This window comes from Vulpes vulpes, chromosome 3 (assembly GCF_048418805.1).
Source record: "Vulpes vulpes isolate BD-2025 chromosome 3, VulVul3, whole genome shotgun sequence".
Classification (NCBI taxonomy): Eukaryota; Metazoa; Chordata; class Mammalia; order Carnivora; family Canidae; genus Vulpes; species Vulpes vulpes.
In genome coordinates, this window is record NC_132782.1 from 104,021,186 (window position 1) to 104,034,147 (window position 12,962).

A 12,962-nucleotide genomic window follows, 5' to 3' on the forward strand; every position below is an offset into this window, starting at 1 on the left:
GATCTGAGCCAAAATCAAGACTTGGTTGCTTAACCAACTGGGCCACTCAGGTACGCAACAAGCACTTTTAGCATGGCCACCACTAAAAATGATAAAAGACAATGTAATCTTTTTCTTGAACCTATCTGAAGCCTATGATTATAATAATCTATAAAAAGAGCTATTAAAAGGGGTGAGGATTACAGAGAGGCAAGAAAGGGCAATGAGAGGATGTTTCAATCTAATGATTCTCACTGTATGGCCCCTAGACCAATAGCATCAGTATCACCTAAGGACCTGGTGAAAATGCAAATTCTCAGGTTCCAGCCCAGACTTCTGAACCAGAAACTCTGGAAATAATGGAGGTAGCAATCCCTGCAATGCACAGTCAAGTCTGAGCTTCCCACACATTCATATGCATCACCTGGAGCAGGATTTTGTGAAAATGAAGATCCTAGCTTAGGAGGTGTGGGGTGGGCCCCAGAGTATGCATTTCAAACAAGCTTCAGGATGCTTCTATGTGCTGCTGGTTTGAGGGAACCACACTTTGAGAAGAAAAGCTGTGGTCCACCTGGCAGAAGAAGGTATGCAAACCGTATTCATGTGGCTGTTTCCTACGGAAACTGTCCTCAATATCAGACGGAAAAAGTCCTTACACAGGTTTTCTGGCTAAGAGATCCCATGTAATCTCCCATATAAAAGCTGTACTTAGGGTGCCGGTGGCTCAGTCAGTTCAGCCACCAACTTTGATTTTGGCTCAGGTCATGATCTCAGGGTGCTGGGATCGAACCTCACATTGGGCTCCATGTTCAGCATGGAGTCAGCTTGAGAGTCTCTATCTCCCTCCTTCCCTCCCCACTCCAGGTGTGAACATGCACATGCTCTCTCTCAAATAAAATCTTTAAAAAAAAAAAAAAAAAAAAAGCTGTACTTAACATGTAGTGAATATATTTTCAAAAATATTTCTTTTTTTGTTAAAGATTTCAAGTAACCTCCACACCCAATGTGGGGCCTAAACTCATGACCCCAAGATCAAGAGTCACACGCTCTTACCAACTGAGCCAGGCAGATGCCCCTCAAAAACCTGTCTTTTAAGACAACAGTAACAACTACAAACTGTTGAAATCCAATTTAGGTATGTCTCATTTGAGAAAATTTTCAATTATGAGTGGAGTTACAAGCATTTCAAAATGAACACACACACACACACACACAAAGCCTATATTCTTACATCGGTCAGGTTATACTCTGATGAACTTTACCTCAAATCCACTGGCCACACCACCTGCTCTCCATGAAAAAGCACCAAGCACTTTCTTTCTAAACATCTTCTAAAAGATTGTTCTTTTTATAAACGATAAACTGATGTTTCATTTGCTTTACATGGGGGGGGGTACTTTTTTATAGGAATCTTCTAAGTAAAGAATTCTAGCCTAGGTGAAAGTATCTAAAAATGTTGTGTGTCTTTATTTTGCAAGTCACACTTGGGATAAATTTTTTTGTGTTAAATATTAATCAATGTGCTGATATTTCTATATATTCCCTACTTCACTGAATATAAGACACCATCAATTCTCATACACACTATTATTTTATGTACTGTTATGAAAAGTTGCCAATTAAAACATGACATGCCAATTTTAAGATAGCATTCCATTTTAGATATGTATCTTAAAAAGTAATGAAATAACTTGATTATAAAGCTCAAAGCTATGTACATAGTAAGTTATTCCTTTTCCTCCATAAAGGCTTGGATTTTTCCATTTACCAATATGTCCACACCCAAAAACTGGAAGTTTTAGCATCTCTGCAATTCATATTATTTAATTTTTGCACAGATATACATATGTATATATATTTTAAAGTAGTGATTTTAAAAAGTAGTAAAGAAAAAAAAAAAGAGTGACCTCTTTTTACCCTGCAATATGATACTGCTTGCTCAAAGTAATAAAAGTTAATTGCTCTCAATCTGGATAATTCTCCAGTCCAAAAGTATTCAATTTATCTATCTCCTGTCAATTTAACATGTTATAGTTCTATTTTGACAAGAGTATTTGTTTCCATAGCACCTTTCAAAAGTAAGGAGCAATGAATAATAAACATCTCACAGCATCTCATCCATTCAACAAAAAAAAGTAAGTTTGCTTTGCAGATTTAACAAGAGTTGAAGGAATGTGCAACATTAATCTATAGCTATATATTTGTCTGACTTGAACTTTTTGACTCAGCATTTTCCTCCTGGCACCAAGATAAAGAGTTTCAAAGAAAAAGACAAGTTCTAACAAACCACATTAGGAGGACTGAGGGCCAAGGTGATTACAGGATATTTTAATTTTCACCTTTGTACACACCTACATTTTCTAAATTCTCTAATATGGATACTAGCAAGAAAAAAAAAGGTTACTTGATAAGTGGTTACACTGATTTGTATTTTACTTTAACTGAGACCTTTTTAAGTTATTCTACACATTATCACTATCACTTCCCAATTCCATTCTAACCTCATACTCCTCACTAAGTGTTTAGTTCAGCATTTCTAACAAGAACCTCAATGAAGCAAATTTTTCAGACAAAGGGTCATAGGGACTAACCTCATCTCCCATCTGAGGTTCTAGAATCATCAAAGAGAGTGTCAGGAGCCAAGAGCCTTTCTGGTGTGTCAGTTACTTCAGAAAGAAAAGGGGGAAAATTTTTTTTCCCCAACAAAAATTGTTAAATTCTATACCCTTTCCTGTTATAACTGGGTAGACAGTGGATCGCTGTTTAGAGTAGACCTCAGGGGGGCTGGTACTGTCCCCTAAGATATATGCTTAGATATAAAAGTAACTATGGGAAACACTGGCATTTAGTGTTTGGGGGCCAGCATGCTGAACTTCATACAACCTACGGAATAGACCACATAGTGAGGATCCATCCTCATCCTGAGAATCTTTTCAATGTCCAGCCAGATTAATCACTATCAACTGGCATTCCTTTAGAACATAAAACTGAAAAGTCTGTATAAGGGATTATGGGGAAAACTCCAGTAATTTAGGAGAAGGTAGCTAATGCGAGACATGTTGGGATAGAATATGTCTGAAATTAGTCGCCGTTTCCTCACATCACACATGGTCAACTCAACATCGTAATACCGAGCATGCCTTGAACTAAGGGGACATCCACAATGATTCCAAAAAACTCCATCTTTTACCCGTTATCAATGATAAGTGGTAGGAATCCAGCACTGTGCCTCAGAGCAGCAGCACTTCAAAGCGTGCAACACAAAAGGTGCCATACAACGTAGACAGAAAATACGGCCCCGTGGAGGCATTATACTGACATTATTATTTATGGGTTGACCGAGTCTGTAATTTATCTTGGCCTGTTGTCCTTATTTCACTCTAAGCTGCTTCTGTCTTTCTTATCATAAATGGGTTACCCTAACACTCAGGTGTCAACCCCCTCCTCCTTCCTTCCTCCTCAATGCCAGGGTATGTGTGTGTGTGTGTGTGTGTGTGTGTGTGTATATCCCTGCTCTTTCTTTTCTTGTTTGAAATCACTGACAGCTTTACTACTCTTCCATCTACACACGTCTTCGTTAGGAAGCAGGTGCAAGCTAGGAAGCAAGTTAGGAAGCAGGTGCAAGCGCCCGGTGCACGCTCTCTTCTGGCACACGTACGCGCGTGGCCGCGCCTGTCGGTAGATTGTTCCTTTATCTCTCCCTTCCATTTAAACTGGAGCATCACACTGATTTTTCAATTACGCGCGTACATACGTTGCACTGTGGAGGAGTTTCATATTTCAGGGCGGTAAAGTGGGCTTTACAAGAAGTCTGCAGCCAAGGGGAGGGGCCTTGGTTCTGACAACGTTGAGAACCGCTGCTTCCAGAGAGTCGGAATCGTGTGCCTAACGAAAAACCAAACTTAAAAAAAAAAAAAAAAAAAAAAGTTTCCTTTGCTTAAGGAGAGAGCCCTGGGGCTCCAACGTCCCACTTGCATTCGGCCTGACAACCCCCTCCCCCCCACCATGTACACCCTCTGCTGCTCTGCTGCTCCAAGTCTGCTTCTGGTCTCGTGCAGGGCCAAACAAGAGTTTTTGACCATGTGGAGGTCAGCAGCGACCCTTCTTGGAATATAACAACAACAACAAAAAAAGGCAAACGCCTTCCCCCCAGGAAGTCCTAGGGCACGCTGCACCCAACCCCAGGGGGGCTCGTGCACACCTCCTGCAGCCCAGCTGGGGCTCCAGGAATGGAAGTCACCCGAGCCCGGAGCCCGGAGCCCGGAGCCCTGCGAGTGGGGGCGGGGAGGAGGCTGGAGGCTGGAGGGAGGCTGGAGGCTGGAGGCTGGGACCGGGCGTGGGCGCCGGGGTCGCAGTGCCCGCGCTCCAAGCCCCAAGCCCCAAGCCCCCGCCCCGCGCTTCCCCGCAGCGGGGCTCCGTGCAGCCCGGGAGCCGCGCAAGTTACGCGCCCGGCGGACCGCGGAGGCTCCGTAGGTCGAGTTGCCCCGGCCAGCGGCGCCGCGTCCGGGCGCCAACCCCGCCCCCGGAGGGAAGCGAGCGCGGGCACCCGGGGTCGCACCCGCCGCCCAGGGGACTGACCCGGGCGACCCCGCGGCCCCGGCCCGGCCGCCCCGCCCCGCCCGCCCGCGCGGGTCCCGGGACGGCTCGCACCGAGCGGCTCCGCGGCGGCCTCCCCGGACGCGGGCCGCCCGCCGAGCCCGCCGAGCCCGCTCCCTCGCTCCCCCGCCCGGCCCTCGGCCTCCGCCGCTCTCAGCCCCCAACGCCCGCCGCCGCCCGCCGCAGCTCACCTCCCGGGCCGCCGCCGCCGCCGCCGCCGCCGCTGCCGCCGCCGCCGCCGCCGCCGCGCGCGATCTCGCGAGACTTCGCTCCCCTCCGCGCTCCCCCCGCCCTCCCCGCGCCGCCGCGCCGCCAGCGCAGACCCCGGCCTGGAACCCGCACGGCGCGCCGACCCCGGAGCGGCCCCCCCTCCCCGCCGCGGGCTCAGGCCGAGCCCGGCCCGCGACCCCGCGTCCCGGTTCCTGCGGCCATTCCGCCCGCGTCCGTGGCCGCGAAGGGTTAAAAGCCAGGTGCGCGGCGGCCGACTCCCCTCACCTGGCCGCCCGGGCGCGCGTGCGCATGCGCCTGCCCGGGCCCCGGACCCGCGAGCCCTTGCAGCGAGCGGCTCGGAGCGCACCGACCGCAGCAACCCCAGCAGCCCGGCTTGGGGTGCTTCCTGGGCGCGGAGGACTGCTGCGGCCCCCCGAGGGTCCTCACCGCAGCCCCACGGACTGGCTGTTACCGTCCTCCTCGCTCCAGAGGGCAGAAAACGGAGGCTTGGCTACGCTCAGTAGCTCCAGGTCACACTGCTGGGCATGGGCATCCGGGGCTGTCAGACGCCCAAGCCAACCCCCCCCCCCTTTTTTTTTTTGCCTCCATGACAACCCCAGGCTCTGGCCTTGGCCCTCCTTGGGCTGAGCGTGCTGAGTCTTTCCTTTCCTCCCAAGATTCCCCAAGGTGAGAGGAGGCAGGCGCTCCCTAGGAGGCCAGCTGCTAGCATCCCTTACGGTTTTACCGAGCTGCTGTCCAGAAAGTGCTTCTCCCGTATTGCATGAGCTCTCTAAGGAAGGCCTCCCTGTGCCAGACTCCGTAGAGAGTCCTGCAAACTATGCGACTGTATTCTTATATTCCGTTGTCTCCTCTCTGCACTGGTGGCATTTTGATTGTAGGGAGCACAGTAGAATAGGACACAGGACGTAGTACTAGAATACACATGATGTTAGGGGATGCAGAGAAAGGTGTGTCTTCTTTCCAGGAGTAAACTCTTAACATTAGATGATAGTTTCTTTTAAAAATTCGATTTACTTAACAGAGAGGGAGAGTGCAGGAGGAGGGGCAAAGAGCAAAGCCTCAAGCAGGCTCCCCATTGGGCATGAAGTGCTACCTGGGGCTCAATCCCAGAACCCTAAGGTCATGACCTAAGCCAGAATCAAGAGTTGGGCACTTAACCATGGGAGCCACCCAGGTGCCCCTATCTAATTGTTTCTAAAGCAAAGGGGCTAGCATTTATTGAGGGCCTTTCACGGTTGCTACCAATATTCTTCCAAGTTAATTCTTCATGGGAAATATTCTTCATAGGACAATGGAGACTGGGGAAGATGGAAAAATTGGCCTGAGCTCCCATCGTGAGACAGGATATGAACCTGAGCCTGAGTCCAGAGCCCAGTACTGCCTGGCACCAAAGTCCCATGAGTGAGCATGAGCTAGTTCATCTGGGCCAGCAAGCTGCTATAAAATCAAGAGCCTTAGGGGATCCCCGGGTGGCTCAGCAGTTTAGCGCCTGCCTTCAGCCCAGGGCATGATCCTGGAGTCCTGGGATCGAGTACCACGTCGGGCTCCCTGCATGGAACCTGCTTCTCCCTCTGCCTCTCTCACTCTCTGTCTCTCATGAATAAATAAATAAATAAAATATTTTTTAAAAAATCAAGAGCCTTGGAGGTTTTAACTACTCCTCCACCTGCCAGTCACATCAGCAAACATGGGACTGTCCACTCTCCAGAAACAGGGCCTCTATTGACCAGAGGTTATGGGTGTCCCTCCATGTGCCAAAACTACCCAAACCACCTGATGGAGAAAGTCAGAGAGGAAGGGGAAACCATATCTGGTGGGCAACTACCAGGTGCCAAGCACCGCTCCAGGTACTATCCATTTATTAATTCACTTAGTCCTCCCAAAAACCCCTTGTGGGAGGCATGGTTGTCCCCTGTTTCAGATAAAGAAGTCAAGGGGCTAAGAGAGGAGTGAAATTGCCCGAGGGCACACAGTCGGTAAGTGGGAAGGCTGGGGTTGAACTCCAGATTAGTCTGTCCCCAGAACAGCAGACTTTGGCTTCTGTCACTAAAAAGGTTCTTCACTGGCCTAAATGCCTGTGTCTTCATGAAACTGAAAACCAGGAAATCCCCTGAGATCAGGGCTCCTGTATCATACCATATGTACCATATGTTCTCCTATGGGTGGACTGTGCTTCACTATTCTCATCTAAAATAAGGATAGAAAGAGGATGCTGGGAGGATTAGCCAAGTTCATATACATGAAGCATGTAGAAAAGTGCCTTGCACTGATTAAGCCCTCAGTAAATTACAGCCATTATTACCACGGGGGCGATGCCGGTGATGTTTTACTCTTTCCTATCTCCCAATACACATTCCCAATCAAGTTGGAGAATATGACCTTATCTGCTCAGGCATGGAAATAAAATTAGTTTCTAGCAAACAATAAATTCTCTTTAATGGGCAAAATGACCCCCACAACCCCTCCCCCCAGCCCTTGATTGGGGAGAGAGACCAGACGCTCCTGAAGCTCTGCTGCAGTCTCTCATCCCTGTTTCCTGGGAGGCTGGGAGCCAGAGTTATAAAAGGCTCCCCTTATAGAGGAAAAGCTACCCAAATATTTTTAAGTTGTTGGCAAAAGCAAGAAGAAAAAAAAAATTTAATCTGAAACTTCTTAAAATTTCAGTGAGGTTGGAGATTAATATAACCACAGTGACATCACGACTGGTTAAAAGGTTTTTTACAGGAAATGAAGCTGCCACACACTCAGGCCATTGTACCGTCCAAACAAAGTAAGATTTCTACCCTGACACAAGACATGCGATGCATTCCCATGAATGGCAATGTCTTGCTATGGAGGTCTCATTGGTGAAGGGGTGAACACAGCAGCATCCATAAAGGGCATTACCATTTGGACAGCACAAAAGCAAACAAAAGGTCCTAGGGTGATTCTAATATGCACACCTCTGAGGTATCACTTCCAAAAAGCACTATTAATGCCTTTTGATCTAGGAGAAATTTTATAATGCAATTTGTCTAGTGCTCTTTCATTCAATAAAAACATATTAAGCGCTTAAGTGCCAGTTACTACATCAGTAGCAGTCTGTCGGGCAGGCACAGTCCGGCATCACATGGATGGCCTAGAGGAAGACCAATAATTCAACCAAGGGGTATTGAAATACTATATGATAAATAGAATGAAGAAGAAGAGCAAGTAATCAAAAGGGGGGAAAAAGGCAGGATGGATGGAAGGGTAGGAAAGAACTTGCTTAAACCAAGTTTTAAAGAATGCAGCAAAGTGAACTAGGCAAGGAAGCAAGGGGAGATCATTCCAGAGATAAGGAGAGAGAGAATGGATCAGCAAGGAGTGGGTAAGTTTTGGTGGCTGGGAAGGCAGGGTGCACTGGGGCCTTTAAGAGGCATCCCACACCTGTACATACCATGAGCATGTGGGGACAGTGGAGAGTAGGAAACTCGACTAGAGGTGGAAGAGTATGGTGAGCCATGACATTGGTCCCCAAATACACATCCTGCCCCATTGGCAATCCAAGCTTATCATGGAACCCTACCAATACTGCCCCACCAGCATTTGGTCACGGATGGGCAGGCTGTAGTGACACAGCTGTCATATGGCTAGCCAATCTGTATTTGAGGAAGCAGCACATTAGAAGTCCTGGCACCACAGTGTAGAAGGCAGGATGCACATCTGCCTCCCTTGCAACCAGAACAAGGGATATGACATAGGCTCTGCCGGCCAGATGCATCACACGAGACTGAATCCGGTCTTGAGCCTCAGTTGTGTTAGAGTGACTGGTGGCCAGAGCAGCCAGTTTGGGGGATGGCGGGGGTAGAAACTCCCCATGGAGAAACTGCACCAGTGCTGACGGCAGTAGTGGTTGCAGTGACAGCAAGCTCAGGCAGGGTGGTGGTTAGCTCTTGAGGCCAGGCCTGCAGTGTGGTTTGGGGCATATTTCCTAGAAGCTTAGTCCCGATCTCTTTTCCCCAGCCCTCACAATGATTCTGTGGGATACCTAACATCCTTTATTACATTCCCCTCTCTGCTTAAACCAGCTAGCATTCCCCGCAAGATCACTGACCCCTCACAGGCCAAAGCCAAGTGGGGCCTAAGAGACTCGGAGATAGACTCACTAGGGCAGTGGCGAGGGGAACTTTCTCTGCTGTAAGAGAGAGAACCAGGAAGCCAGCTCGTTCTCCCTGCCTTCTGTGGAAACTTCATTGCCACTAATGACTTTTCCCACAGCTGTGGGATAAGATAGGGTCTAACTGGCAGAGAAACAGAGAAACCAAAGGTCTTGGGTCGTTGGCTACATCACCAAGCTGCTGTGCTGACCCCAGACCTATAAGGCCCTGGATGTCCCCCTTCCCTGAGCTAAAGCATGTGGTTAAGTCAACTTGAGTTGGCTTCTCTGGTCCTTGCAGCCAAACATTCATGCTGGTGCAAGGAGGAGAGAAGCAGCTTATGGAGAATGGAGGTACCTCTTCCCTGGCTATGTCAGGAGCTGCCCAAAATCCTGACCAACTTTTTACATCTATCCCTCTCACCCCTGCACAATATCAATCCCACTCAGGTAAGAATGACCTGATTCCAAACAGTTTATTCCAGAAAACATATCCTTCCTTTGCCCTTACCATCCTTTGGTTCTCCCTCTCTAATGGGCGCAAAGTGGTTCTGTTACTTGCCCAGCTCCCACCTCTGGTAAGTGACAGAGCTCAAGTTCTGGAGGCAATCCAGATCCCAGGCTTTCTTTTAACCACTATGTTTAACGCCGTGCATCATCCACCCTTGTTACAAAAAACAAACAAACAAACAAACAAAAAAAAGGCTTTTAGCCAGGAAAAAATTAAAAACAAACTCAAATCCCATTCCATATTTGCTATCTCGCCTTGAGTAAGCTCCTGAAGTCTCACTGAAAATGAGTTTGACATGAAAATGGAGTTAATGATACCAGCTTCCTAGAGCCTGACAGTCATCTGTGCCATTCACCTGGGACTTCTGGCTTCTAACCTTCTGGGCATGTGCAAAGTGGAACTTCCTGGTACACTTGGATAGGGTCATGTGACTAGATCCAGCCAAGGAGTGTGAGTGGAAGGAGTAGATGTCACTTCTGGACTACAGGTCTGTTGAGTAGAGCCCCCAGCCAACCCATCTTGGACATGCAATGCGAGCAAAACCCAAACCTTTATTGTTTTAAGCCACTGCGTGTTGGGAGTCGATGGTTGTCATAGCATGTTCTAATCTGTCCTGATTGATACATACAGTGTGGTCATGTGCTCATCTGTTTACTCAAGAAACACTTATCTGCTATGGCTCCAACCTCAGCTGGATAAGCAAGAAGGCTCAGGCAGCAGTCCTGAAGATTCTGGCTCAAAAGGTCTGGGGTGGGGCCCTGGCCTCTGCATATTCATGGGGCTTCCCAGTGATTCTGATGGACTGGCAAGCCTAAGACCCTTGCATTGCTAGTGGTTCACCATGTGATGGTTGAGTGGGACAGGGTTCCTACCACTGAGGACTCCACAGACTGCTATTTCACATTTCTGGGCTTGGGACTCATGCTCGTCTCTCTGCCTGGTATGCCTTCCCTCCATGCCTGCCACCCTGCCTCCAAACACCAGCCAAAACCTCCGATGAGCATTTTGATGACCCCATCCTAGGTGCTGTGATTATTCCCCAGAGTGTGGTCCTACAAATAGCTTGAATGCACCTCCTCCATAAGATTGCAGCCTTGTGAGGATGGGGTCTTGGCGGCTTCCTTTCTCTGGGCCATCTGACCAGCACTGTGGAAATGGGCAGAGACTCCTGCACCAGCATCAGCCACAGTCACCTGAATACACAGGTCAGCAAAACCAAAGCCCTAGGACTTATGAGACAGACCCTCCCAAGAAGACTGCCAGCAAAGTGTTTCTCAGAAAGCCACTTTGGGATTCTAATCCAGCCTCTGCCACTTTGTAGCTCTGGGACCACAAGCACCATATTTAATCTCTTCTGAGTCTCAGTACTTAAACGTCAAATGGGACCAATGACGGTACCTGCCTCACACAACTGTGAGAACTCAATGAAATATAAGAACTGAATTAAATTCCAGCCACATTTATCATGTTCCCCTTTACTGTCGTTGTCTCATTATTACCTACTGCCACTATTGAGCATGCCCCATAGCTCTCATTATTAATGTTACTTACCACACGCTCCCTCCCTTCCTGCCAAGCCTAAGTGACTTCTTAAGCATTCCATCCAGGAATGGAGAGTATTCTTGGAATTCTCGAAATGAGTTCTTCATTGTCTCATTGATGGTTCAGTGCCCACAGTGGTTTAGCACCCCTAGTACCCCTGGGAAGCTACCCAGCTGGCTCCTCAGGAAGTGTGTGCTGCCAGTACCAGGCTACCTGGATGCAGCTAAGAAAATAGGGCTCTCCTGAGGCTCCCTTTCTCCTGGGCTTGACTTCCTCCTGCTCTGGAGTACTCTGGGTTCATTTGTGGTCAGCCCAAGCACTGTGAAGGTGGCCCCCACCCCTGGCTATGGGAGTGGCTGGATCCCAGTCAAATAGGCCTGTAGACTTCTGCAATCATTGATAGCACACACAAAAATAATACCTGGAACGGGCTTAATTCTTTCTTCCCAGGGGGAACTAAAAGAATTAGGCTTTCGTGTTTCAATAATAAACATTCCTTATGCCATCAGAGTGAGCAACTCCTGCCTTCCTTCCTTATCTTTCATAAGTCTGGATCACGGTGGGCAAAATTTGGGTTTTCAAGAAAACATTCCTGAGGTTTTGTGATGAAAGACTCCAAGTGGGTATGAAAGAATGGAAAAACAAAATTCCCCCACACCTCTACAAGGACAGGGAGGGGAGGGAACAAAGACCAAACCTCTGACAACAAAATAAAGGAAAAACGTAAATGAAGTTTTTCTGATGGAAAAGTTTCTGAAGACCCAGCCATGAAAATTCTCTGCTAGGATCCACTTTCAGGTGCAAGTTCAGAAGGTCTGTAAGGAAGGAACTAAAGATGGGGAGTCAGAGGAAAAGAGACCAGCATGCATTATGGAGAAGGAGGGGCAGAAAACAATGAGGAGATAAGAAGGCAGCCACAAGAAGCAAGTGCTTCTAGAAGCACAGACAGTGGTCAAGGTAAGAAGACCATTAGGTGAGAGTTTTCTCCAGAGAGCTAGAGCAGAAAACAGAAGAACTAAGATTTTTTTCTCCCCCAAGATTTTGTTGATAGACAGCTGCTCAAATAAATTTGTATTCCCATTTCAACGAACTCATCTGACTGGAACAATAAGCTTACATTCTAGAGCCTGGGCCGACCTCATGCACCCTACTGCCATTAATATATTAAGTATGTAATTAGTGCTGTTTGCACTAAGAAGGACCACAAATCTGCTAGGTTCTTTTCTATTTAGCTTCTGACAGCAGCATCCAGCATTTAATATTGTATTCTCGCGTCAGCTATTCCCAGGGGAGAAAGAAAGTGGGGACGGATGAGAGGGGAACCTGTTTTATAATTTATCAAGATATAGGGATCAGCCCTTCAATAAAAAAAAAAAAAAGTTGCAAATAAATAATATTACAAATAAGGAGGGAGGCTGGAATGATCCTATGATACTGAGTTAAAATCAGTAATCTGGTAGTGAACTAAGGTTTTTTAATAAATAGAAAGCTAGGGGATCCCTGGGTGGCGCAGCGGTTTGGCGCCTGCCTTTGGCCCAGGGCGCGATCCTGGAGACCCGGGATCGAATCCCACGTCGGGCTCCCGGTGCATGGAGCCTGCTTCTCCCTCTGCCTATGTCTCTGCCTCTCTCTCTCTCTATCATAAATAAATAATAAAAAAAAAAAAATTAAAAAAAAAAATAAATAGAAAGCTAGATATATAAAGATATAAATATAGATGTGTATGTTTGCATGAATTGATATACATATTTCCAAGCTCTGAACACTGAGTGGTCCTAGAAGCAAAGATTACTCAGTAACAATGAGCACCCTTACCACTCATAGGTTGGTATCTAAACACCATACTCCAATAAAAGGATCCAGAACTCCTGGGAGAAGTGGTTTCTTCCAGAACTGAAGTAGGGAAAATACACAATGAGCCAGGAACACCATGCAGTGCCAGAAATTAGAGAATTTCTTTAAAAAGTTTGAGTGCTTATTGAGAGG

At 47.6% G+C, this 12,962-nt stretch overlaps 1 protein-coding gene across 20 annotated transcripts in view; it reads right to left on the reverse strand.

Moving 5' to 3' along the window:
- The window catches only part of MRTFB (myocardin related transcription factor B), a 271,363-nt gene that overhangs the window by 187,287 nt on the left and 71,114 nt on the right, over positions 1 to 12,962 (reverse strand). The window contains exon 1 of one of the 20 annotated variants that reach the window (XM_072753821.1): positions 5,233 to 5,479. The exons of 9 other annotated variants lie outside the window; for them this stretch is intronic. The gene's annotated coding sequence lies outside the window, so the exon portion shown is untranslated. Of the gene's footprint in view, positions 1 to 3,733; positions 3,883 to 4,766; positions 4,835 to 5,070; positions 5,480 to 12,962 lie in introns of those variants that run through there. 10 more of the 20 variants (XM_026003139.2, XM_072753806.1, XM_072753816.1 and 7 more) reach the window with 10 other exon arrangements.